The sequence below is a fragment of the Oppia nitens genome, unplaced genomic scaffold (genome assembly GCF_028296485.1).
Source record: "Oppia nitens isolate AA-2021 unplaced genomic scaffold, nextdenovo-longstitch-racon4-pilon3 scaffold4_pilon_pilon_pilon, whole genome shotgun sequence".
NCBI lineage: Eukaryota > Metazoa > Arthropoda > Arachnida > Sarcoptiformes > Oppiidae > Oppia > Oppia nitens.
In genome coordinates, this window is record NW_026533232.1 from 8,408,735 (window position 1) to 8,420,507 (window position 11,773).

General features: G+C 28.2%; 1 protein-coding gene across 1 annotated transcript in view; it reads left to right on the forward strand.

The window, feature by feature from the left end:
• LOC128959428 (myb-related protein B-like) overlaps nt 1-11,773 on the forward strand; it is a 395,191-nt gene that overhangs the window by 177,368 nt on the left and 206,050 nt on the right. The window lies entirely within an intron of this gene.

Genomic DNA, 11,773 nt, shown 5'->3' on the forward strand with positions numbered 1-11,773 from the left:
CAATAGTTGGTGTAAAAACCCTACCCTTTTAGCTATAACTGCATATTATATCAAATGGTTTTTGTTATAGTGGACTGTCATTGAGTGACTATTGAACTGTAGACTACTGTAGTCGCGGGGGAACAGTCAGAGTTACAATATCTCTTGTTAGTAGAGAAATTGCATACCGCGGGACACCAGCAGCCAAACCATTAGTCTAATCAAAAGGAAAGACATGTTTCAATATATATATATATAGTATATGAGACCTAAAATAGACGTTTTCAAGCGAGAGTTGTTTGAAGCGGTTAAACACAACATTTGCGAAAACTCAATCCTACTGTCACTTCAAAATAGGGCTTTTCTTTAGATTTATACATTAGATATATATATAACTTATCAAATGTATACTCCATTCATATGATGTCTCCCTTTTGGTCCACATTTTTCCTTTATATTTCAAAAAAAATAAAGCACACACACATACACACACAGCACTGGTACTACATATACGATAAACACAATATATATGTGTGCGAGAAATATCTAACAATAGATTATTGAAAGAAAAAAAGTTATCCCTTTTATATAAGCTATAAATTGATATGTTAAGTATGGCTCAAAAAAATATTTAGTTTATTTACTTTAACAGCTAAAGATTTTTTTGTGATCCGACACTAAATACATATATAAATATAATATATGTATAATAATAATAATAACATTAAGAATCTGTCTGAGAGAGAGACTAAAAATAATAAAACAGATGAAAGATTTGAGTCAATTGGATGAATAAATTATGTCTAAAAAAAATATTTTTAGAAGATTTTGTTGTATTGAATAACAAGTGTTTCTAAAAATGTAATAATAATAATGTTTTTTTCTCTTAATTTAAATTTGATTGACACAATGCATACAGAATATTATATGCAATGAATTATTTAAATTTTTTTATTATCGCAAACTTTTGTTAACCACTTATACATTCAGTTAAACAACGAATTTATACAAATGGATAATAGGGAACAAAAGTTTATAACAATTTTATTTATTTATCAGCAAAAAAATGTTATTTCAAGAAAAAAAAGTTAGTGTCAAGTAGTGTACAGTGACGGGCAATAAGTGTTCAATTGATGTTTTTTATTGTGTTGTGCGATACTATGCAATGCATTATAAAATCGACATTTTTAATGGTATTTAATAGCACTTGAAAAATGAAATAATACTATTATTATTATTATTTAAATACTTTACCGTAAATTACTAGCAAACACTTTACTATAGTTTACTATGTAGTCATAATGTGTGAGAAAAATTGGTACCACTTTTCAAGTGTCCCGTAAAAGTAGATTGAAATGAGGAGTCAGACCTTAATTACTGTCGAAAAATTTGTTTACTTTTATTGTTTTTATGATAGTGTTTATGATGTTTACAGTGTGTGTGTGTGTGTGTGTGTGTGTGTGTGTGTGTGTGTGTGTGTGTGTGTGTGTGTGTGTGTGTGTGTGTGTGTGTGACTATGTGTCTGTTGACATAAATCAGAGCATTGGATGAAATGTTTGTCTAATTTATCTGAGAATTTCAAACTACATTATAATCGAAAGTCAATGCGAAATGACTGACTGACTGTCGTGTCTTTATCAGCAACAGGTGATTGAGAGCACAGTCATACTGTAGGTAAATGTGTATATGTATTGGGGAGACACTTGTCCAGGAATTAGTGGGCCGTCATTCAGTGCCATATACTATAGAATATATACATGAGAAAGCAAGAGAGAGAGAGAGAGAGAGAGAGAGAGAGAGAGAGAGAGAGAGAAAGAGAGAAAGAGAGAGAGAAAGAGAGAGAGAGTAAAGAATTTAAGTTTACTAAAGGGCTTTTATTCACAGTATGCTTGCATACCGGTGCTGTCAATGTAGCAAAATATGTGTTTGTATCGTATTCACTGTTAAAAGCAACCAAAACTAAACCTGGTGAAATTATATTGAATGGGAAAAAACTAACACTGAATTTTATGGCAAATTTTCACCAAATATATCTGCTTATTTAGTGTCTATACGCTTATCTCCTGTTCCCCATATTTTTTGTGCCCAACAAAAAAAAAGGAGACTACCCTTTATGTCTGTATTCCCCTTTGCTATGTGTTTGTCAAATACTACTAACAACTAATCCGGTACTCAAACATAATTCAAAATATAACACTCAACTCATAAGGTATTTAACAATTCAATACACACTAATCTTTTGACAAACATTTTTAAATGCGATATGAATATACATATATGTCATATAAAAATGTTATAAAAACTTTAATATTAATTATATTAATGATTCAAATCCTGGTTTCGCACACACATAGAGAGAGAGAGAGAGAAAGAAAAAAAGAGAGAAACAACACCACAAAAGTCATATCAAATAAATAAGTAATGAACTAAAGGATTATATCAATTATGATTATAATAATAAAAATGTTATTTTCGGGATCTCTTTTTTATTATTATTATCATTATTATTACTATTATTGGATGTTTCTTATCAAATCATTATTTTTATTATCATTGAACAGCAATAATAATAATAATAATAATACATAAATAGTATTAGCAATGAATTGAAAGTAATATAAGAGAGCAAAAAACAAAACAAAAAATACAATTTATTATATTATATATTGTATATACACCTGAATAATATAGTTTGCTAAATAAGTTTATCAAATGCCTTATATAGTGAACTCATTTTTTCACAAAAAAAATATTTGAAGCTCATGTAGTCGCTCTCTCTCTCTCTCTCTCTCTCTCTCTCTCTCTCTCTCTCTCTCTCTCTCTCTCTCTCAATGTTATGGAAACCCCCAGTGAGTCTCAAATGATTAAGTAATTTCATAAAAGAAGTTAATATTTACAGCTTAGGGTTTGATGTCCGCCAGTGCCCTATCCACTCAACTATCTCCCTCTCGTACTCTCCCATACACTCTCTCCCACTCCTCTCAGATGCCTCTCCTCAAGTGAGAGAGGTTTTCACTCTATCACTTTGCTCTCTCACTTGCTCTCTCTCTCTCTCTCTCTCTCTCTCTATATATATATATATATATATATATATATATATTTCTATCTCACAGATTCACTACTCATTACTCTCTCACTCACTCCTCAATCCTGTGCTGACACGGCTCCAGCTCTCTCTCTCTCTCTCTCTCTCTCTCCCATTCCAAACGCGTTTAGGCATTAGAGGTATAGGCATAGGACACCCCTGAGAGGCGAACCATTTAAACTATTTTCTATCCATCAAACAGCAATTCCAAGGACACAAAGTGAGAGCACAGGTATGTCTTTAGTAATGAAAGATACTGTATATAAATGTGTATACAATTTAAAAACTTTTAATGGCAACACAAAATAGACAGAGTGAGTGAGTGCCCATCAATAGAGTGGAAAGGTAGCTCAAACTTATTTGCACTGACTGTGCTCTCTCTCTCTCTCTTTATATATATATATATCTCACAGCTCAATTACACCAAAGCAATGGCCATTTATTGCACTACCAATTGAATAGAGATAACCGAAAATATATATTATAATGTTTGAAAAGTCATTGTCGGACAAAATTTATTGATTTCACTTAAATTTGTTAGACATTTAACTATGAGATACATTAGGAAAAACTTTTAACTTATTTTTATTATTGATATTTTGTTTTTGTTATTTAAGTATAATTTAAACATATTTTTGTTTGTAAAATTTAATTACTTTATTATTATTTTTTAGTATTTTTCAAAAAAGAGATTAAGTGGAAAAACAAGTGAATTAAATAAAATCATTTTATTTTTAATACAAAAAAATATTTTATAATAAAACTATTTAAATACAATCCTCAAAATTATTGAATATTCATTTTATTTTAATATAAGATATTAATTGAAAATTTATTTTATATGTGAGAGAAAGAGTAAATATATAATATTTTATAATTAATTACATAAAATAAAGAGTTTAATGCACACAATCTTCAGGAGTAAAGTAAAAGAAAGAAAGAAAAAAAAGATTTTTAATACTAAAGTAATTATCATTAAAATATTTGTGTGTAAAACAAATTCAATGCCGAAGACGTGTAGAGTTGAGGATGAGATCAGAGAGGAGAGTGAGATAGAGAGGGGAAAGATGTGTTGGGGATAGGGATGGTTAGTGTGTATGTATGTGTGTAAGCGATAGGGAAAGAGCCAAAAGCTTAGCCTTTTGTGAGACTGATTCTCACTCTCTTTATTAAACTATAAGGAAAAACGGCTGTTCCTTTCAAACACACACACATTACATGTATGTTATAATATAGACATTACGGGCCAACATCATGAAGGCCCCTAATCATCACAATGGCATACCAACAAAAACTAAAATATAAAGCTCGGATATCTCCTCCCCAACAGCCCATCCAATATACATAGATTTATAAATGTTTGGCCCCTTCTTAACAATAATACAACAGTGCTAAAAAAGTTAGTGAACACAGAGAGAGAAAATATTGTGAGGGCCACCCTTGAAAAGCAATGATCTCTCTGTTTAGACGCTTATGTACCATATTATAGCCAAACATACTGTAATAATAACACAATCATTATAAAAGGCATCGTCCAGAGAGAGAGAGAGAGAGAGAGAGAGAGAGAGAGAGCAGCTTCAAGAGGCAACACAAAAATAAGTCATTTTTGTGGCTATAATATTATAATATCATAATAATATAATATAATAATAATCATATCCATTATAAATATTGTTATTAAAAATATATTTAAGAGATAGAAGTAATAATACAATTTATTATTAGATAAAAGAAAAACTATAATATCATATAATATAAACTTTAAATTTCGTTTAAATCATTTTTTTCTCTGTCTAATGATGTTTGCAGTCATTCAATTGATTTTGTGTTCACAACTTATGTCTAATAACACTACTATCGGTTGTTGTTTTGTCGGACGACTTTAAATATCATTTTTTAAAAATATTTTAAAATATAAATTGCTCTCTAAAATCATATATAATATAAAATTATACTCATTTATTATTACAATTTTTTCTCTCTCCATAGGTATTACATAAACATTAAATGCAAAATATGTTTGTGGGGCCACTTGTGTGGCAAACAATTACACTATAATTTAAATATTCACTTATTTTTGTGGCATTATTTTTCGCTCTCTCTTTCTCTCTATTTATCCATTTTATTCATTTGACATGTATTAAGGAGAGACTATTATTGCCTAATATTATAGACATTAGTACCTTAAATATCAAGTGAAATATAAATTATTTTATTTTATTTGATATATATATATATAAATTTGTATCAAACTATTCATAATATTAAGAGTTTCTATCTCTTTATTCTAACCTAACATAACTGTGTGTTATGTTTGTTGCTTGTAATTCAATGTAATGTTTAAAAAGTAATAGTAATAGTAATAGAAGTGCTTTTTAATGGTTTCTTTAAATTATATGTTGCGATAATTATGTTGTGTTATGTAATTGACTTGTATTTAGAGCTTATATGTTATAAGAAAAAGAGATTTTCAATTCACAATTCAATATCAAATTATATACACATTTCATTTGATAATATAATGACTTTATTAAAGAATTTTCACTCAATTAATGCCTTCTCTCTCTCTCTTTATATATATACAGTATTTTACTTCTGGTTATATATTAAATTAGATTTAAAAATTAGCAACAAATAATTAACATATACTATATGATATATATATATATATAATATTATTAAAAAATTATATTGTAAAATATTATCTGTAATTTTAGACATGATAATGTTTATAATTTAAAATTTTAATTTTTTTAATTTTGTATAAATTTCTCAAATATATATATATATATATACTGTATTGAAACATAAAAATTATATACTGTATGTCTATTTAGATTTAGCCATCAAACAAAAATGCTATAAATATATGGCAATTTTTTTTATTACTACAAAATAATAGCAACTAATGATTTGATTGCAATCCACAACAAGACATCACATCCATAACAATCTAATGAATAGTTAGATATAGTGAGTGACCTCTTAAAAGAAAACAGTGAACACATTCCTGATTTCTGTTAAACATTTCATTTCATCTCTTATTAAATAACAATTTATTTGATTTGATTTTACAATTGTTTGCCATATACTGTATTTTTTTCCTGTAAAGTAAACGCAACAAAACAAAAAGTTATATATTTTTTTCTATTGCTAAGTATTTATATTTATATTGACTGTATTTATATTAGTTTTTGTCTCTTAGTCTGAGGTTTGTTTGATAGATACCAGAGTCTTGAGAGATAGAGTATTGAATTGTTGTTTATATTGTGATTACAATTGTTGTAATATTGTTGCTGTTGTTGTTGCTGTTGATGATGATGTTGGTTATGAATCGCGGATTTTGGCCGTTCAAGTGAGTGATTGATCGCCAGTCACGAGAGAGGATATATCATAATATAAATACAATATTATTATTATTATTATACTATAAGTTAAATATGAAAACACATCATTGTATTCAATGGGCCGTCAAATCAAATGAAAAACTTAGTTTTTTGTGTATAGTTTTCATTTGGTGGCAATTCATGTCTTTAATGAATATATTAAATGCTTGTTTTTTTCTCTTGAAAAAGTATAGATGATTAATATTAATAGTGTGTTTGTTATGCCGTAACCGACATTAAAATGTTTTAAACAAATAGTTGCATTTAATTGTAAATTTATTCAAACACTTCTGGTATTTATATAGAGTTATGAAGTTCTATGAAAATAGCGTTTTTTTGCTCTCTCTCTCTCTCTCTCTCTCTCTCTCTCTCTCTCTCTCTCTCTCTCTCTGTTTGACTTAATGTAACATTTTTTTTGTTTTTAAATGAGATATTTTACTTAACCATAATGCTAAACAACAAGCAATAATACTGTTTATACTGTATGTTATTAAATAAATCAATGCTTTGAATGGCAGATAATTTGCATTTGCAAAATGAGTACCGGAGCTAAGAGAAAAAATTTATGTCTAATTTAAAATTTTACTATGTTTTGCCATGGACTGGTATGTGTATGTGTATGTGTATGTGTATGTGTATGTGTATGTGTATGTGTATGTGTATGTGTATGTGTATGTGTATGTGTATGTGTATGTGTATGTGTATGTGTATGTGTATGTGTATGTGTATGTGTATGTGTATGTGTATGTGTATGTGTATGTGTATGTGTATGTGTATGTGTATGTGTATGTGTGTATGTTTGTGTGTTTATACATTAATGATTGGTATCGGTTTACTTTGTTTGTGTGAAATAACAAATTCAAATTTAAATATATATGTGTTTTAAAAACTGATAAAATTGAAATTTATGACATATAAAAATTGGAAAAAAATCGTTAAATATTTATTATAATTATAATTTATAAATAATATTTGCAAGTGTTAGAGGAGTGATAACTTTATGGCCAATTTTTATGCTAGCTTATTGTATGTCCATAAAATAATCAATATTTTTGTTAAATTATGTGTATTAAATTATATTTATAAATATTTGTAAATATTATAGATTTGCGAGTTTTTCTCATAACATTTTTTTAAGGATAAGCCTGGGCTTATGTATTTTTTCGGGCTCATGTAGTTGGAAATTACTTTTGTTTTACAATTTAAAAAATAGACATTTAGTTAAAGTAACACATCAACTGCAAAAATAAATTACAATTTAAATTACAAGTCGTGTCAACAAAATATTTAGCGTTTTTTTTAAAAAATAAAAATTTATGTCTATTTTACTATTTCTCTCTCAAACAGTACTTTGCAGACAATTTAAGCAATTATTGCTTTTTTGAAACAAAATGTTAAATAAAACACAAAAAGATTGAGACATTCATTGGTTTCGCATAATTTTCAATTCAATTTGTAGTCAAACAAACACTACATACATAGCATACTATAATATATATATATGTCTACAATAGGCCAGAAAACTAAACAAAAAAGTTTTTTTATTAAGTTTGAAACTTCACGACTAGTGATTACAGACCATATAACTAACTGTATATACAGTACAGTATATTATAAACAATGTGTGTGAGAGAGAGTTAGTGAGTGAGTGAGAGTGAGATGTATGTGCTATTAGATTGTGGAAAATGTTTAGACACACACAAAATGCCTACAGTTTTCTCAAATTGTGAGAACAGATAGGCTTTCGGGGGTAAAAAAGCTGAGAGAGAATGAGTGTGCGATTCGTTAATGACTTGAAAGTCGCTAATAATATTCCCGGACTCTATATTTTACGCGTTGCCAAACAATTAGTAACTGTTTGGCCAATACATCATTTGATACCCCACAGTGTGTCATATTGTGTATACCCTCTCTATCACCAAATTTTTGGAAATGCTTTATTAAAATCAGTGGTATGATTGTGTGAGTGAGTGAGTGAGTGAGTGAGTAAGTGAGTGAGTGAGTGAGTGAGTAAGTAAGTGAGTGAGTGAGTGAGTGAGAGAGAGAGAGAGAGAGAGAGAGAGAGAGAGAGAGATTAGAAGAAAATAAAAGAAGAGTTTAAAGGATTTAAAAGAAAAAATAGAAAATTATAGACAAAACACATAAACTTTGTGTTTCAAGAAGTGGTGGAAAACACACTAATGTTTGCATTAAGTTAACAACAGAAAGAACTTTGAGGTACTTTACTCATGTGTTTCAATGCCACTGCCATTTAAGAGGCACTGGTAAGCAAATAAAGTACTGACACTAACCATATATATACAGTAAATTTATATATAGTGATAGAGAGGCTCTCAATAAGTAATTTTTTCTTCACTTCACAAGAGCTACCTGTGCCGCAAAGGGATCAATAGACACATTTTCGGTATAAATATAAATACTATGTTATATACAGTACTACTACTACTACTACTACTATATAGACATTTATTTATATCTATCTATCCATAACTGACAATTGTTGCCGCAATTTATAACTGAACGGTAAGTATAGAGACATTTTTTTTGATGGCTTGAAGGCAACGCATCGTCACAAACGATATATTCAAACAATGATTTTGAAATTTTGTTGAAAAAAGTTTTTATATAAGTTTCACTCTCTTTATATGATATATATAAAAAACATGTATTACTACAATATATGTTTAACTACAATATCATTGGTATTATTGAAATACACATCAACTATACTATAATTTTGCTGTTCAATAGACAGCTACGTTTTTATGTAGAAAATTTTTTATTATGTTATTTAAAATTTTCATTTCCTCTCTCTCTCTCTCTCTTTCTCTCTCTCCCCTTAGACAGCAATCTAATAATTTAGTGGTCAATATTTTTTGAAGGTAAGTCATACTTCATGCCTATGTGCATGTATGGCATCTCTCACTCACTCACCATTGACTTACCTAACCTCACCTATCATGATACCAGCATCATCATCATCATAGTAGACTTCATAGTTTTTAAAATAACCTGTGTTTCACCTGGTATATTATTTGCACACACATACATACACACACACACACACACACACACACACACACACACACACTGGTTGCGCTTTGCTGGGCAATCAATGTATTATATGCTTATTTTCTATTATTATCTTATATTATATATTATTTTTTTGGTGAAATTTCTCTCGTGTTTTTTAAACATACCATGAGTTTCATACATATTATATATACAGTGTGTTATAACTTCGTAAATATTATAATAATAATAAAGTAATTATATTATGAAAAAAAGAAACAGATAGAGACAGTAGAGGTTTGAGGTCAGACAGATAGACAGTGAACAGGTATTATCTCCTGTATATTATATAGTTATTGTGAACATTCAACACAATTTCATAAAATATAATTATTATTTATTTATTCAGCGATAAACTCTACAAAAAATATATTGTTTGTTATGTTTATTTCGTATATGATTTGTTGATTACAATGTGAGTGTGAGAAACATAAAAATTGTTGCTATAATTGAGTGCTAATCTGAAAACTAAATTATCAAAAACTATGAGTTAATCCATCACTTAATTAACTCGTGATTAAAATATTTTTCAAAATAATTTCTCTCTCTCTCTCTCTCTCTCTCTCTCTCTCTCTCTCTCTCTAATTAGAGATGCTTAATCTCTGATATAAATCTAATGATTATATTACAACTAATAAGTCAAATGACTTAATCATATATACAGTAAGGATATAATATATTGAGAGGGAAACAGAAAAGTCTATACATTATTGAACACAAATTGCTATCACTTGCACTGACTGACTGACTGGTGGTTTTTAGGATAATAAATGTTTATACTATAATATAATATACACTGGAATGAACACACGGGTGGGGAACGGTATCTCTACTTAGAATATACATTATAAGCTAAGATATGTTTGATTTAAATTAACCAATAGTTAGAGTAACTTATCCTTGGATTTGAATACTATTTCATACGAATATATCCTGCCGTCCGTTGCGTCCAATTTCACCACCAGTTGTTGTGTTCGTGTCATTCATTTATTGAAGACATTATATTAGAGAGAGAGAGAGAAATATTGCCCGAAACGGTGTTTACCCGCCTCTCCCACCACAACTCATATTAGACAGAGAAAAAAATAGGACTTTGCCAGCAATGACAGCAGCAGTTCAGCTCAATTATTGTCAGACTTAAAGGTATCGCTTCGGGCGCTCCTAATCATCACAATCAATACGAGAGAGAGAGAGAGAGAGAGAGAGAGAGATTATGAGCTACCCATCAATGTTGTGTTGTTTGAGAACCAAGAACTGGATCTACTGGTTATCAGTGCCGCTGTTTTTTCTTCTCGGGAGATGTTATTTTGCTGGCAATACCTTAACAACAGTACTCACTATTTTTTTCGTATATACAGTAAATTTATATATATATATATGTATTTATAAAACATTTATTATAGTTATGTCTAATGTTTTGTTTGTTTAACATAATTGAGAGAAATTTATAGAAATTTTATTTTTAAAACGAAATGTATTTTGTGTTTTGATTGACTTTAAAGGTAGAAGCAGTGGAGTCAACATTTGCGATATAATAACAGAGTTTTTTTTATTATTCTTATTATATTATAATTGAGTTTTTAAAATATGAAATATTAATCGAAATCATGTTTGAGTTGTTATTACATCAGAAAAAATTGGTTTATTATAAGTAACAGACAGAGAGAGGTCTTTATTATTACTATTTAATATTATATTGAGAAACAAACTTTATATATACAGTATATAATAAAAAATAAATAAATTTTCTAATACGGACTAAACAAAAAAATTGCAATTAAGAAATCAAATTTTTAATAAACTGTTTTTTCTGTGTTCAATAATTTATAGTTTAATAATAATAATGATAGTCAATATTGGAGTTAATATATTGCTTATTACGATATATATATACAAATAATTGCTGTGAGATAACTATTGATTAAAATGTTTGATAACTATTAAAACATAATTTTTCCTCACCGTAAATATAAAATTAGTTTTTTTAATTCACGATTTAAGCCACTAAATATAATAATAGGGGAAAACAAGTAGATTTAAATCCAGGGGTTCAGACAAATATCCATATTTTTGGTGCCTATTATTTTTTTTGTATTATTATTAAAATCCAAAAAATTTTCTTTAATAACAACAAATATCTCTTAAACAAATCAATGGAATTTTTGCTTTAAAATAACAATTGTTTAAAAAATTAAGTAAATATATATATAATTTGTGCGATTAGTCAAACATTTTATTATTTATTATTTTC